We start from the raw sequence: 15,670 nt of genomic DNA, 5'->3' as shown, positions 1-15,670 counted from the left end.
AAATCAAGAGATATAAGAAACACTAAACTTCTCTCCATGAAGTAGTAACACTTTAAATAAGGAAAGATTAAAGCGAATTTTTTTTCTTTTAGCTAAAACTTTCGCATCCTTTAAATAAAGATTTATTACTGTCTTATTAAATGATGTATATTTAAATATGTCATATTATGCTACATCCTTTTGTGAAATAAATTTATGGATAATATTTTATTAAATGAGATACAGAGAGAAATAGTTTAATAATTTTAGTGTGGCTAAATATCTTAACATTATTTTTAAAACTTCTTTCTCATATTTTTGCACATGTAGCTTTTACATTTTCTTACTTGTACCATTTTGAGAACTTGGTGAGAAAGGAAGGTCACAGCCCTTTTCAAGAGCTGGGATTTTTTGTCTAAGGTTGTAGTTCTAACACATTTTTCTGGACTTTTTGGCTTGTCTGGTCCCTAGAAAAGTTAAATCAGAAATAATAGTGTGGCTGTGATGAACAAAGAGGGCAGTCTGGTTAAAGATTAAATGGGAGCTAATTTAATGATCTAGATAATAGGATCTAGTTCAATTAGCCAGCAGGTACCAATAGGCAAGTTTCTACAATAAAATATGTCTCATTGGGGCTATTCAGGTTCACAGAAATAACTATCCCATGGATTTGCATCTCAGAATTCATATCAGCCATTTTGATGGAAATGTTGTCCCATTCAAGTGGTAACACGAAAGTGTTAAGTTCTTGTTTATGAGATGTCAGTCCCAAGCAAACGTGGTAACATTATGTTTAAGATAAATCTGGGTCTATTAGACTTATATAACAAGTTAAGGAATACGTACTCTTGCCCCCTGTAGTGTAGATAGCTGTATTAGTGGCAAAACAGGTGTTATTGCAAATACTTAGGCCCATGAAAGGATACTTGATTATGTTCTGGTGGAAATGTAGATTGCTTTTGTTTGAAACGCATTGAGGTTGAAAGAAGGTTTTGTTTTTTTTTTTTTAAGTTTAGAGAAAAAAGCAAAAGGACTTCCAAGTGATAAAGAATTCTTTTAGATCTTAGAATGGTACAGAATTTGAAGCAAACCAGAGGCGTTCAAGGGAAAGGGAGCATATAACCAGCAACTCAAAGTGGGGCTGTAAGATTGTGCTATGGATAGAGTGAAGGAATGCCACTCTGGGAATTCTGCAGTCCTTGCAAGAATGGAGAAATTATAAAGTGTTGGTGGTAAGAGGAGATTGTAAGGGCTAACAAGATTCAAGATTAATATTCCAGTGATGTCACCTCCAGAGAACTGCTTCTCCAATTTCTAGGTTATAGAGTGGTTTTGATGGAAGAACTGGAGGAAAGGCAGCCTTGGCCTGTTGATGATAAGTTTGAATAAAATTAACTAATTTCTCATTATTTTAGAATGTTTGAAAAATCAGGATAGAATCTTTGAGAACCCAGATAGAATAGAGAATTTGCATAGGCCAGATAGTTATTATTTTAGATGAGCGCTCTTTGTGTGACCCAGAAGAGACAGGGGAATTAGGACTAAGAATAAAATCCCAGGCCATGGGTGATAAAATTTTTCCATTAACTTAGCAAGCTTTAATTTTAATAGTTCATTAGCTCTCTCTATTACTCCAGATGAGTGGGGATAATGGAAGAAATGTAATTTTGAATAAAAAAAGAACTCACGGGATTTCTTGGATGACTTTACCAGTGAAATGAACCTATTTCTTATAGTCACTTGAAAGAGCCAGTAGAGCTCTCCATGTGGGTAATACTCATTGTAACCCAAGTTTAGCAGTTGCAGTTACCTCTTTACAAGGGAAAGGCAAAAGCCAGAAAGAGAACATGCATGTGGTGGTAAGAACATATTCCTATTCGTGAGATTTACGGAGCTGAATGAAATAGATCTGTCAATGATCCTGCTGAAGGTAGTTATTTTCCTGGCAGTACCTTTGCAACTTTACCGGGGCTGTGTTTTTGACAGAATGGGCCAGAAGACACACTTCTTTCAGACAGGCAGTGAAGTTTCTCCATTAATATCGGTGAGCAGTTGATTTAGTTTCTCTCTTTCATTGTGAATATTTTTATGAAGGTAAGACTGCATCCAGATTTGGGACTGAGTAGGGACAAAGCAGTCTTGTGGGTGTCTCCAAAATACTCCCTGGTAGACAATACATCCAATTTGTTTCACTTTGGTCTTTTTATGTTCAGGGGCTTTGAATTGGGAGATTGTAAGTTCCTCCATTACAGCATCAGGTGGTTAAGTAGAGTAGATTTAAAATATCTTCTGATAGCGGTGAGAGCTTTATGAAACAGCTGTCAGTTTAGCATATTTATCAACCCAGATGGTTTTTTTTTGTTTTTTTTTGTTTTGTTTTTGTTTTGTTTTCTTTGTTTGTTTTTGCTTCAAAGGTTTTTTGGAGAACATGAGTTTCTATTTTAAGTATGGCCATCTCATTTGGCAATAAGAAAGCTTCTAAGAGGCGTTACACCTATTTTTCATTTTTAATTGGTGTCCCCAATGGTGTCATAAATCATTTTGTTTTCCATAACATACCAAAATTATGTGCTATTCCCAAAGCATATCTACTGTCTGAATAGATGCTATGTCATCTTTAGCTAAAGAGCAGTTTCTTGTGAGTGCCACATGTTCAACAATCTGAGCTAGACACTTATAATATGATGTTGGCTGTTTGAAAATGTATAATGGCAAATCATGCCTAAAAATTTCCTTCTGAGCTGCTCAGATATGAACCCTCAACAGAGGGTAAGTTCTGGATTTGCAAGTGGGATCTGTGAAAGTCTGGGCAAGAGATATTGAGTCTAGAATATTGAGTCTTGAATGGCCATAATATAATCATGTAGTTGTCTATCAGTTGAGAGAGGGAGGAGAGTGGTACTCTCAGTTAACAATGATGTATAGTGAAATTAGAAGGGCGTAGAAGAATTTCATGAAAAGTAAACTGAGGAGCTGTGAAGTTTTGAGTGTTTTCAGGTAGAAGGGTCTGGACTGCATGAGGTATATAAATGTTTAGAGTCTGGCTTCATCGAACGGCAGTCATTGCTTGAACTAATTTTGCAGTGGCCACTGTTGTTTAAAAGCAAGGATGAAAAGCCTGTGCCACAGGATCTATGGTAAGACTGAGATATCAGAAGGACCTTGTGGTTTTCATTGTGTTTTTATGCAAGGACCCTGGAGATGTGCTCTCTTTCCTAAACAAATAGAAAGAAAAGGAAGGGATAGTTAGGAAGCCCTAAAATGGGGATGGAGGAAAGGCATTTTTTTTTAGAAATTCAAATGCTGTTATAGAAAGTGAGTTCCATTTTAGGGATTCAGACATAATTTTTTTAGTTATGCCCTAGAAAGGGGATACTATAATAAAGAAATTAGATATTCATACTCTACAATAGCCAAACAGTTCCAGAATCCCTCCCAACTGTCTCATGGATTTATGTAGGAGGTCATTAAGAATGGTCTTGAACAATCTGGGGATAATGTTTTCCCATCGGGAAAATATGAGTTAAATAGTTCACTTGGGGATACAAAACTGAACTTTATTTACTTATTTATTTAGTATTATTATTTTTTTGGCTATCCAGTTTCCTGGCATCATTTATTGAAAAGACTAGTCTTTCCCCATTGAATGATCTTGTACCCTCATCAAAGTCAGCTGAACATACACACATGGCTTCATTTCTGAAATTTTAATTCTATTTCATTGAGCTACGAGTCCCTCATTCTACTAGGACTACACTGTTTTGATTGCTGTTTGTCTGCAATGTAAGTTTTCAAAGAATTGGAATATGTGAACCCTCCAACTTTGTTATTCATTTTCAAGATTATTTTGGCTATTCTGACTGCCCTACAATTCCATATGAATTTTAGAATTAGCTTGACAAGTTTTACAAAAAAGCTAATAGGAATTACATGGTAGATTAATTTTAGAAATATTGCCATTTTAACAACTTGAATCTATAATATTAGCCTATAAATGTGAGATAGTTTTCCGTCTATTATTTTCCATTTATTTCTATCTTTAAAAAATTCATTTCAACATTTTGTAGTTTTCAGATTATAAGATTTGTACCTCCTTGATTAAATTTATTTCTAAGTATTTTGATCTTTTTGATGCTGTTGTAAATGAAATTGCTCTCTTAATTTCATTTTCTAATCATTCATTGGAAATGTGTAAAAATGCAATTGATTTTTCTATATTAATCTTGTATCCTGCAAGTTTGCTTTACTCTTTTATTAGTTCTAATAGTTTTTCAGTGGATTTCTCAGAATTATCTATATATAAGATCATGTCACATGTGAATAGAAATTATATTACTTCTTCTTTTCCAATCTAGATGTATTTTTTTTTATTACTATAAGTTCTAGGGTACATGTGCACAACGTGCAGGTTTGTTACATATGTATACATATGCCATGTTGGTGTGCTGCACCCATTAACTCATCATTTACTTTAGGTATATCTTCTAATGCTATTCCTCCCCCCTCTCCCCACCCCACAACAGGCCCCAGAGTGTGATGTTCCCCTTCCTGTGTCCAAGTGTTCTCACTGTTCAATTCCCACCTATGAGTGAGAACATGCGGTGTTTGGTTTTTTGTTCTTGTGATAGTTTGCTAAGAATGATGGTTTCCAGCTTCATCCATGTCCCTACAAAGGATATGAACTCATCCTTTTTTATGGCTGCATAGTATTCCATGGTGTATATGTGCCACATTTTTTTAATCCAGTCTATCATTGATGGACATTTGGGTTGGTTCCAAGTCTTTGCTATTGTGAATAGTGCCCCAATAGACATACATACATGGGTATGTGTCTTTATAGCAGCATGATTTATAATCCTTTGGGTATATACCCAGTAATGGGATGGCTGGGTCAAATGGTATTTCTAGTTGTAGATCCTTGAGGAATCACCACACTATTTTCCACAATGTTTGTCACCACGAGGCCTGCTCTACAAGAGCTCCTGAAGGAAGCACTGAACATGGAAAGGAACAACCAGTACCAGCCACTGCAAAAACATGCCAAATTGTAAAGACCATCGATGCTAGGAGGAAACTGCATCAACTAACAAGCAAAATAACCAGCTGACATCATAATGACAGGATCAAATTCACATATAACGGTATTAACCTTAAATGTAAATGGGCTAAATGCTCCAATTAAAAGACACAGACTGGCAAATTGGATAAAGAGTCAAGACCCATCAGTGTGCTGTACTCAGGAGACCCATCTCATGTGCAGAGACACACATAGGCTCAAAATAAAGGGATGGAGGAAGATCTACCAAGCAAATGGAAAACAAAAAAAGGCAGGGGTTGCAATTCTAGTCTCCGATAAAAGAGAGTTGTTTAACGTCATAAAACAAAGAAGGAGGTCATTTATATATTGGATGAGGGTTGAATTGCAAGGCCAGATGAAAATCTTCAGATTTACATTTAATGTTCATGAAAAATAAGCAAAAGCATCGACAAATCTCTGGGGTATGGATGCTCAAGCATAATGTTAATTTTTCAATGTAATTTAAACTGACATTGAGAGTTAGGAACAATGGATATGCTGATTAAAAAACAGAGAATAAGTCAACAATAGTAAAATAAATAGCATTGTAAGATACAGAAATGAGGGGAGTATTGGGGTTTAGGATAAGAAGCAACCCAGGTTTTAAAATTTTATTTATAGCACACAAATTTTGGACTAATTAGTAACTTTTTATTGGGTCTTTTAATAGTTAAATAGGCATGTGGCAAGGACTAGAAGAGGAAATAAGGAGCCCCCCTGCAGGGGGTCCTTCAATAATAGGTTTGAAGCCTTCAAATGCATCATGTTTTAAAGAATACTGAGGTAGTTTAGGAAGGGGCTTAGGGGGATCAAAAACTCTGCTTCCCAGATACATCCTACCTCTATAGTTCTTATAGCTCAAGCTGAGTCAGGATTGGGATGGAGTATGTCTATAATGTAAAGTTTTTCACAAGCTTGGAGAGCTGTGAGAGGGGCAAGAAAGCTGAGGTAATCTATTAGAATAGTCAGAAAGCAAAGATAGCAGAGTAAGGGTCTGCAACTTCAAGGGTTAGTCCCACAGGTGAACATTAAATATTAATATTTAATTAGAAAATAGGTCTATGGTTAATAGATTAACGAAGGTTGTGGATTTTAATAAAAAGCTTAATACCTCACAATTCTCCACTATAATCCGACAGAGTACACAAGGGATTCCAGATGTCATGCAGTCATCTAGAGTTAGAGTTGAATAATTTCTTGAGACATTTTTAAAGGTGCTGTAATTAGACTTTGATTCATTTCTTTGTTGTTGAGACTTTTGAATCTTTCACCCATCAATTTTAGTACACAAAGGATTGTGTTCTCTGAGGGATTATAGTTGGGGAATTGTGAGGTGTTAAGGGAGTAAGAGTTTCTGGTTTTTACCAGAAAGTGGTGAGGTGGTCATTATTTGAGATTATTATTTCCTGAGGGTATTTAAGTGTATTTGAGGGCAAACATAAGCAGATTCCTTATGGTAGAGTCACTGAGACTCTGATGTTGGCTAGTGTTTGTTTGTTTTTGTTTTTTTTTTTTTCCTGCCCCGATGGGGCATATTTTAGCACAATACTCTTTTCAGTATCTACAGGTATCCCTATCTACTAAAATTTTTGTTGGGAGATTGCCTGAAGGTTTTAGGATGGTTTTCCTCAAGTCGTTTAAGTCTGAGCTATAAACTTACAATGTGTAAACTTAGCATCACCAACCTGGACATCCTAATGGTCTTGTGCTAAAGCATTAGTTTCAAAACAGGCATATTTTGCCAATGAATGTGATGTTTTTAATAGCCTCTTTCAGTCCTGAACCAAGTCCATTAACAAAGGTGATAACCAAAGCAGATGTCATGCAGTCATCTAGAGTCTGACATGAATAATTTCTTCAGACATTTTCTAGGTGCTATATGTAATTAGACCTTGTTAGACCTTGATTCATTTCTTTGTCGTTCAGACTTTTGAATCTTTTACCCATCTATTTTACATGGGAAAGCCATCAGTGTGGAGTGTAAGAACTTTTTTTCTAATTTCTTTACCTCAGTTATAGGTCTTAGTGATACTCTGATTTATTCATAAATTGTTATTAACTCTAACCCAGCTGGCTTTTTTGAAACATAAAGAGACATCTCTAGATTCTAGAAGGAGTTGAATAAATTGGTAGAGATCTGGGAATCTCAGAGAATAAGCCCTAAGACTAACCTAAACTGTGTAGAAATTTTTTCTATTTTTATGTGGGTTTGAAAATCGTTATAGCATAGAAATGATATCTACGCAAAAGTTTTAAAATAATCTGTTGAGGAGAGGCTAAGTGGAATCCAATAGCTACTTATCCTCAGAGTCCTAATACTGGAGAAACAGGATGGAGGTCACAGGCTACCATAGGAAATTGAGAAACTGATGGGGTCTGGATGGGATAATAGAGTAGAGGGTAAGCACAAGATGGGTCAGAACAAGATGGGGTGGGGGGACAGAAATACATTTGGAAGAACAGGAGGAAAAGGAAGGCCAAGTGTCCAGGGAAAGTATATCTTAGATTTGGGGGGGGAAACAAGGAGTAGCATTGGAGGAAGACTGGTGTTTTTAAGTGACTAAATAGCTTGTAACAAGGAATATTGAGATTGTTGAACGTGCTGCTTGAGATTTGATTGGAAAAACCACATTTTGGCTTCTTTAAAACAAGAAAAAAAGATCATTATTTACAAGAAATTTTAGATCCCTGAGATTCAAAAGCTCTTCAAAGATAAACTAACTTGGGGAGATCCCAAAGCCTCAAAGTGCCCATTGTAATTCTAAATTACTCTTAATAAGATTTTTGCCATTTTGAAGATGTTGGACAGAATTAATGCCATAGTGATGAAACCTCTAGGCAGCTGGAGTGATGGAAGAAGAGTGCCCAGTAGATTGAGAGTTATCTATAAGAGGAGCAAGATCAAGTAGAGAAAAAAGACAGGAGGAAAAAGTCATTCCATGCACAGTGCCTATCTAAAATCCAGAAGGGTTTCTTGCACCATAGTTCTTAAAGAGCCTAAGAACTTGCTCTATGCAATCTCTGGACAAAGAGTCCAGAAAACAATAAAGGCTTCACCAAAGAGTCAGAATTTCCCACTTGAGAGTCGAGTAAATCTCCACTTGAAAAGAGATAAGAAACTCAGACATATTCTCTGTGTACTAGAAAAATTCCAGGAAGAATTCTACTCAACAAAAAGAGTGAGAAAGTAAAACCCCACTCAAACAAAAAAGCCAAAAATACTTCTATATAGGAAGATTCTCAATCCATATAAAAGACCCATAAAATGTTCTGCTCAAACAGTAAAAAACCAGGAAACATCCTGATCAGACTTTAAAGGACTGTGAAGAACACCATTTAATAGAATTAAAGCAACTTCCTGTCATGTAACTTCAGGCAAATGTGTCCGGAGCACTGGATTAAGAGTTGTAACTCATCACCATGAGTCCCTATTTCCCAGGCCAGGAAGAACAAAAATGGCCTGAGTAGCTGGCGTAAATACTTGGGTGAAGACAGCAAGGGCTAGGAAGTCATCAGCATTCCAAATGAGTCAAGACATCAGAAACTGTCAAATAAAAATAGATCCAGGAAGTAGGTTTATTCAGAAGAAAGACTATTGGAATAAGAAAACTCCTCCATTCTCAGAAGTCTTCAAGCCTCTCAAAATCAAACAGAATTTCTTCTTTTATAGGGTAAAGGAAGGATAATTAGAAATAAACAGAATATTTCAGATATTTCCAGGGAAAGCTGGACAAGCAAGAGAAAATGACCACGAGGTATGATAGGATTAGAATTTCACTGTGTCAAGCTGATTTTCAGAGAAAAACCGATAAAGGTGACAAATTTTCACTTTTTTAGTGTTTGCTCAGGCTTGGGAGAAAACAGAGTTCAGGGACCTGTAGGAAGGAGAGAAGCCTAAAATTTGGTTAAGACAATGCCTAGGGTAAGAAAATAGCAGCTATGACCACTTAGTCAGTATTGTTTTTGTTCTTTTTTTTTTTTTTTTTTTTTTTTGTAAGCTCTCCAGTTCAGTCAACAGAGCCAGAACACCAGCTGTCTTTGTCGGCTTGCGTTGCCATAAAGGAATACCTGAGATTGGGTGATTTATAAAGGTTAATGTGGCTCACAGCTGTACAAAAAACGTGGAGCCTGCATCTGCTTGACTTCTGATAGGGCCTCAAGCAGTTTCCACTCATAGAGGAAGGCTAAGGAAGGCAGATGTGTGCAGATGCAGATCACATGGCAAGAGAGGAAGCAAGAGAGACACAATGGAGGAAGTGCCAGGCCCTTTTCAACAGCCAGTTGTCCCAGGAACTAAGAATGAGAGTTCACCACTCCCTCAAAAATGCCACTAAGCCGTTCATGAGAGATCAGCCCCTATGATTTCACCAGGGCCTACCTCTAATAGTGAGGATCAAACTTCAACATGAGACTCAGTGGGACCAAACAAACCATATCCAAATCATAGTACCAACTTCTGTAATTTCCATGTTTGCCACAGTGATGGAGAGCTGCAGTGAATTGCTCTCCAACTTGACACTTGCTGGTCTACCAGCACCTATCATCAGGGGTGATGGATGTGTGGATTGTCCATGTCGTGATCTCACAACCAAAAAGGTCATTTATGTGTCATCAAATATGGAAAAATCCAATCTCAAAATCCCATCTACAAGTTGGCTTTTCTGGAACGATTTCTAATACCATCGACTTTCTCAATCAGGGTACTGGCAGAAAAGGTGAACCACACAATTCACAATTCGTATTTATGTGTTATTTTAATGAAGGGCTACTTATAGAGATGTAGGAAAATTTGGAGGTAACATATAACAATGTGTATGTTGACATACAGAGACTTGTAACATTTATAACTGTTACTATCCCTAGACATAAATTACCAAAGAGAATGAAAGCATGGAATTATGAAAACATCAGCCACTCACTGAAAGTGTAACAGGGATAATGAGAGAGGAAAAAAGAAAAAGCTTTGTTTTCTCCCTCCGTCCTCCAGATTCCTTTCTCTGTCCACTTCTGTATGATTCTTAAAAGAAGTCAGAGTACAAGGGATACTGAAAGATGTAGCCACAGGCACAAGCCTCCTGGAGCATAAAGCAGGGCATGAGAGGGCAGAAAATTGATCTGGGTAGTTGGTAGTAGAGAATACCAGCATAATGGAAAAACTCTTCATGTTTAACTTGTCATTTTTTGCCTGACATATTATTATGAAACATTTTCAAACACAAAAGAGTTTGGAAGTATTGTGGTGTGAACACCATCATGCCCAACATCTAGATTCTACAATAAACATTTTGAGATTTGCAATTTCTCACAAATCCACCCATCCATTCATATTATTATTCTTTACATCTCAAAGAATATTGCAAATGTCAGTACATTTCAGTGCTAAACAGCATGCTCAACTGTTCAACACTAAGCAATATCATTAACTACAGATCAATATTTTTTATGTAAATTTACTTTTAATGAAATAAACAAATCTTAAGTATACTAAACTATGGATTTGTAGAAATGTCTACACTGTGTAACCCAAAGTCTTAACAAGGCATAAAATAATATTACCATCATATCAAAATTATTTTAATTGTTAGATAATCTTATTTCCCTAAAACAATAATTTTTTCAAATTTGTTTAAATTTTATTATTATTATACTTTAAGTTTTAGGGTACATGTGCACAATGTGCAGGCTAGTTACATATGTATACGTGTGCCATGCTGGTGCGCTGCACCCATTAACTTGTCATTTAGCATTAGGTATATCTCCTAATGCTATCCCTCCCCGCTCCCCCCACCCCACAACAGGCCCCAGTGTGGGATGTTCCCCTTCCTGTGTCCATGTGTTCTCATTGTTCAATTCCCACCTATGAGTGAGAACATGCGGTGTTTGGTTGTTTGTCCTTGCGATAGTTTACTGAGAATGATGATTTCCAATTTCATCCATGTCCCTACAAAGGACATGAACTCATCATTTTTGATGGCTGCATAGTATTCCATGGTGTATATGTGCCACATTTTCTTAATCCAGTCTATCATTGATGGACATCTGGGTTGGTTCCAAGTCTTTGCTATTGTGAATAGTGCCGCAATAAACATACGTGTGCATGTGTCTTTATAACAGCATGATTTACAGTCCTTTGGGTATATACCCAGTAATGGGATGGCTGGGCCAAATGGTATTTCTAGTTCTAGATCCCTGAGGAATCGCCACACTGACTTCCACAATGGTTGAACTAGTTTACAGTCCCACCAACAGTGTAAAAGTGTTCCTATTTCTCCACATCCTCTCCAGCACCTGTTGTTTCCTGAGTTTTTAATGATTGCCATTCTAACTGGTGTGAGATGGTATCTCATTGTGGTTTTGATTTGCATTTCTCTGATGGCCAGTGATGATGAGCATTTTTTTGTGTGTCTTTTGGCTGCATAAATGTTTTCTTTTGAGAAGTGTCTGTTCATATCCTTTGCCCACTTTTGGATGGGGTTGTTTGTTTTTTTCTTGTAAATTTGTTTGAGTTCATTGTAGATTCTGGATATTATCCCTTTGTCAGATGAGTATGTTGCAAAAATTTTCTCCCATTTTGTAGGTTGCCTGTTCACTCTGATGGTAGTTTCTTTTGCTGTGCAGAAGCTCTTTAGTTTAATTAGATCCCATTTGTCAATTTTGGCTTTTGTTGCCATTGCTTTTGGTGTTTTAGACATGAAGTCCTTGCCCATGCCTATGTCCTGAATGGTAATGCCTAGGTTTTTTTCTAGGGTTTTTATGGTTTTAGGTCTAATGTTTACGTCTTTAATCCACCTTGAATTAATTTTTATATAAGGTGTAAGGAAGGGATCCAGTTTCAGCTTTCTACATATGACTAGCCAGTTTCCCCAGCACCATTTATTAAATAGGGAATCCTTTCCCCATTGCTTGTTTTTCTCAGGTTTGTCAAAGATCAGATAGTTGTAGATATGCGGCGTTATTTCTGAGGGCTCTGTTCTGTTCCATTGATCTATATCTCTGTTTTGGTACCAGTACCATGCTGTTTTGGTTACTGTAATCTTGTAGTATAGTTTGAAGTCAGGTAGCGTGATGCCTCCAGCTTTGTTCTTTTGGCTTAGAATTGACTTCGCAATGCAGGTTCTTTTTTGGTTCCATATGAACTTTAAAGTAGTTTTTTCCAATTCTGTGAAGAAAGTCATTGGTAACTTGATGGGGATGGCATTGAATCTATAAACTACCTTGGGCAGTATGGCCATTTTCACGATATTGATTCTTCCTACCCATGAGCATGGAATGTTCTTCCATTTCTTTGTATCCTCTTTTATTTCATTGAGCAGTGGTTTGTAATTCTCCTTGAAGAGGTCCTTCACATCCCTTGTAAGTTGGATTCCTAGGTATTTTATTCTCTTTGAAGGAATTGTGAATGGGAGTTCACTCATGATTTGGCTCTGTTTGTCTGTTATTGGTGTATAAGAATGCTTGTGATTTTTGTACATTGATTTTGTATCCTGAGACTTTGCTGAAGTTGCTTATCAGCTTAAGGAGATTTGGGGCTGAGGCGATGGGGTTTTCTAGATATACAATCATGTCATCTGCAAACCGGGACAATTTGACTTCGTCTTTTCCTAATTGAATACTCTTTATTTCCTTTGCCTGCCTAATTGGCCTGGCCAGAACTTCCAACACTATGTTGAATAGGAGCGGTGAGAGAGGGCATCCCTGTCTTGTGCCAGTTTTCAAAGGGAATGCTTCCAGTTTTTGCCCATTCTGTATGATGTGGGCTGTGGGTTTGTCATAGATAGCTCTTATTATTTTGACATACATCCCATCAATACCTAATTTATTGAGAGTTTTTATCATGAAGCGTTGTTGAATTTTGTCAAAGGCCTTTTCTGCATCTATTGAGATAATCATGGTTTTTGTCTTTGTTTCTGTTTATATGCTGGATTACATTTATTGATTTGCGTATATTGAACCAGCCTTGGATCCCAGGGATGAAGCCCACTTGATCATGGTGGATACACTTTTTGATGTGCTGCTGGATTCCGTTTGCCAGTATTTTATTGAGGATTTTTGCATCAATGTTCATCAAGGATATTGGTCTAAAATTCTCTTTTTTGGTTGTGTCTCTGCCCGGCTTTGGTATCAGGATGATGCTGGCCTCATAAAATGAGTTAGGGAGGATTACCTCTTTTTCTATTGATTGGAATTGTTTCAGAAGGAATGGTACCAGTTCCTCCTTGTACCTCTGGTAGAATTCGGCTGTGAATCCATCTGGTCCTGGACTCTTTTTGGTTGGTAAGCTATTGATTATTGCCACAATTTCAGAGCCTGTTATTGGTCTATTCAGAGATTCAACTTCTTCCTGGTTTAGTCTTGGGAGGGTGTATGTATCGAGGAATTTATCCATTTCTTGTAGATTTTCTAGTTTATTTGTGTAGCGGTGTTTGTAGTATTCTCTGATGGTAGTTTGTATTTCTGTGGGATCGGTGGTGATATCTCCTTTATCATTTTTTATTGCGTCTATTTGATTCTTCTCTCTTTTTTTCTGTATTAGTCTTGCTAGCGGTCTATCGATTTTGTTGATCCTTTCAAAAAACCAGCTCCTGGATTCATTAATTTTTTGAAGGGTTTTTTGTGTCTCTATTTCCTTCAGTTCTGCTCTGATTTTAGTTATTTCTTGCTTTCTGCTAGCTTTTGAATGTGTTTGCTCTTGCTTTCCTGGTTCTTTTAATTGTGATGTTAGGGTGTCAAATTTGGATCTTTCCTGCTTTCTCTTGCGGGCATTTAGTGCTATAAATTTCCCACACACACCACTTTGAATGTGTCCCAGAGATTCTGGTATGTTGTGTCTTTGTTCTCGTTGGTTTCAAAGAACATCTTTATTTCTGCCTTCATTTCGTTATGTACCCAGTAGTCACTCAGGAGCAGGTTGTTCAGTTTCCATGTAGTTGAGCGGTTTTGAGTGAGTTTCTTAATCCTGAGTTCTAGTTTGATTGCACTGTGGTCTGAGAGACAGTTTGTTATAATTTCTGTTCTTTTACATTTGCCGAGGAGAGCTTTACTTCCCAGTATGTGGTCAATTTTGGAATAGGTGCGGTGTGGTGCTGAAAAAAAATATATATTCTGTTGATTTGGGGTGGAGATTCTGTAGATGTCTATTAGGTCTGCTTAGTGCAGAGCTGAGTTCAATTCCTGGGTATCCTTGTTAACTTTCTATCTCGTTGATCTGTCTAATGTTGACAGTGGGGTGTTAAAGTCTCCCATTATTATTGTTTGGGAGTCTGAGTCTCTTTGTAGGTCACTCAGGACTTGCTTTATGAATCTGGGTGCTCCTGTATTGGGTGCATATATATTTAGGATAGTTAGCTCTTCTTGATGAATTGATCCTTTTACCATTATGTAATGGCCTTCTTTGTCTCTTTTGATCTTTGTTGGTTTAAAGTCTGTTTCATCAGAGACTAGGATTGCAACCCCTGTCTTTTTTTGTTTTGCATTTGCTTGGTCGATCTTCCTCCATCCTTTTATTTTGAGCCTATGTGTGTCTCTGCATGTGAGATGGGTTTCCTTAATACAGCACACTGATGGGTCTTGACTCTTTATCCAATTTGCCTGTCTGTGTCTTTTAATTGGAGCATTTAGTCCATTTACATTTAAAGTTAATATTGTTATGTGTGAATTTGATCCTGTCATTATGATGTTAGCTGGTTATTTTGCTCGTTAGTTGATACAGTTTCTTCCTAGTCTTGATGGTCTTTACATTTTGGCATGATTTTGCAGCGGCTGGTACCGGTTGTTCCTTTCCATATTTAGTGCTTCCTTCAGGAGCTCTTTTAGGGCAGGCCTGGTGGTGACAAAATCTCTCAGCATTTGCTTGTCTGTAAAGTATTTTATTTCTCTTTCACTTATGAAGCTTAGTTTGGCTGGATATGAAATTCTGGGTTGGAAATTCTTTTCTTTAAGAATGTTGAATATTGGCCCCCACTCTCTTCTGGCTTGTAGAGTTTCTGCTGAGAGATCAGCTGTTAGTCTGACGGGCTTCCCTTTGTGGGTAACCCGACCTTTCTCTCTGGCTGCCCTTAACATTTTTTCCTTCATTTCAACTTCGGTGAATCTGACAATTATGTGTCTTGGAGTTGCTCTTCACGAGGAGTATCTTTGTGGCGTTCTTTGTATTTCCTGAATCTGAATGTTGGCCTGCCTTGCTAGATTGGGGAAGTTCTCCTGGATAATATCCTGCAGCGTGTTTTCCAACTTGGTTCCATTCTCCCCATCACTTTGAGGTACACCAATCAGATGTAGATTTGGTCTTTTCACATAGTCCCATATTTCTTGGAGGCTTTGTTCATTTCTTTTTATTCTTTTTTCTCTAAACTTCCCTTCTCGCTTCATTTCATTCATTTCGTCTTCCATCACTGATACCCTTTCTTCCAGTTGATAGCATCAGCTCCGGAGGCTTCTGCATTCTTCACGTAGTTCTTGAGCCTTGGTTTTCAGCTCCATCAGCTCCTTTAAGCACTTCTCTGTATTGATTATTCTAGTTATACATTCGTCTAAATTTTTTTCAAAGTGTTTAACTTCTTTGCCTTTGGTTTGAATTTCCTCCTGCAGCTAGGAGTAGTTTGATCGTCTGAAGCC

General features: G+C 37.2%; 1 long non-coding RNA gene across 1 annotated transcript in view; it reads left to right on the top strand.

The window, feature by feature from the left end:
• Positions 1-15,670, top strand: part of LOC129534346 (uncharacterized) — a 54,628-nt gene that overhangs the window by 11,194 nt on the left and 27,764 nt on the right. The window lies entirely within an intron of this gene.

The sequence above is a fragment of the Gorilla gorilla genome, chromosome 5 (assembly GCF_029281585.2).
Source record: "Gorilla gorilla gorilla isolate KB3781 chromosome 5, NHGRI_mGorGor1-v2.1_pri, whole genome shotgun sequence".
In the NCBI taxonomy this organism is placed as follows: Eukaryota; Metazoa; Chordata; class Mammalia; order Primates; family Hominidae; genus Gorilla; species Gorilla gorilla.
The sequence above is the reverse complement of the archived record's forward strand: the minus strand, read 5'-3'. Positions and strand labels throughout refer to the sequence as shown.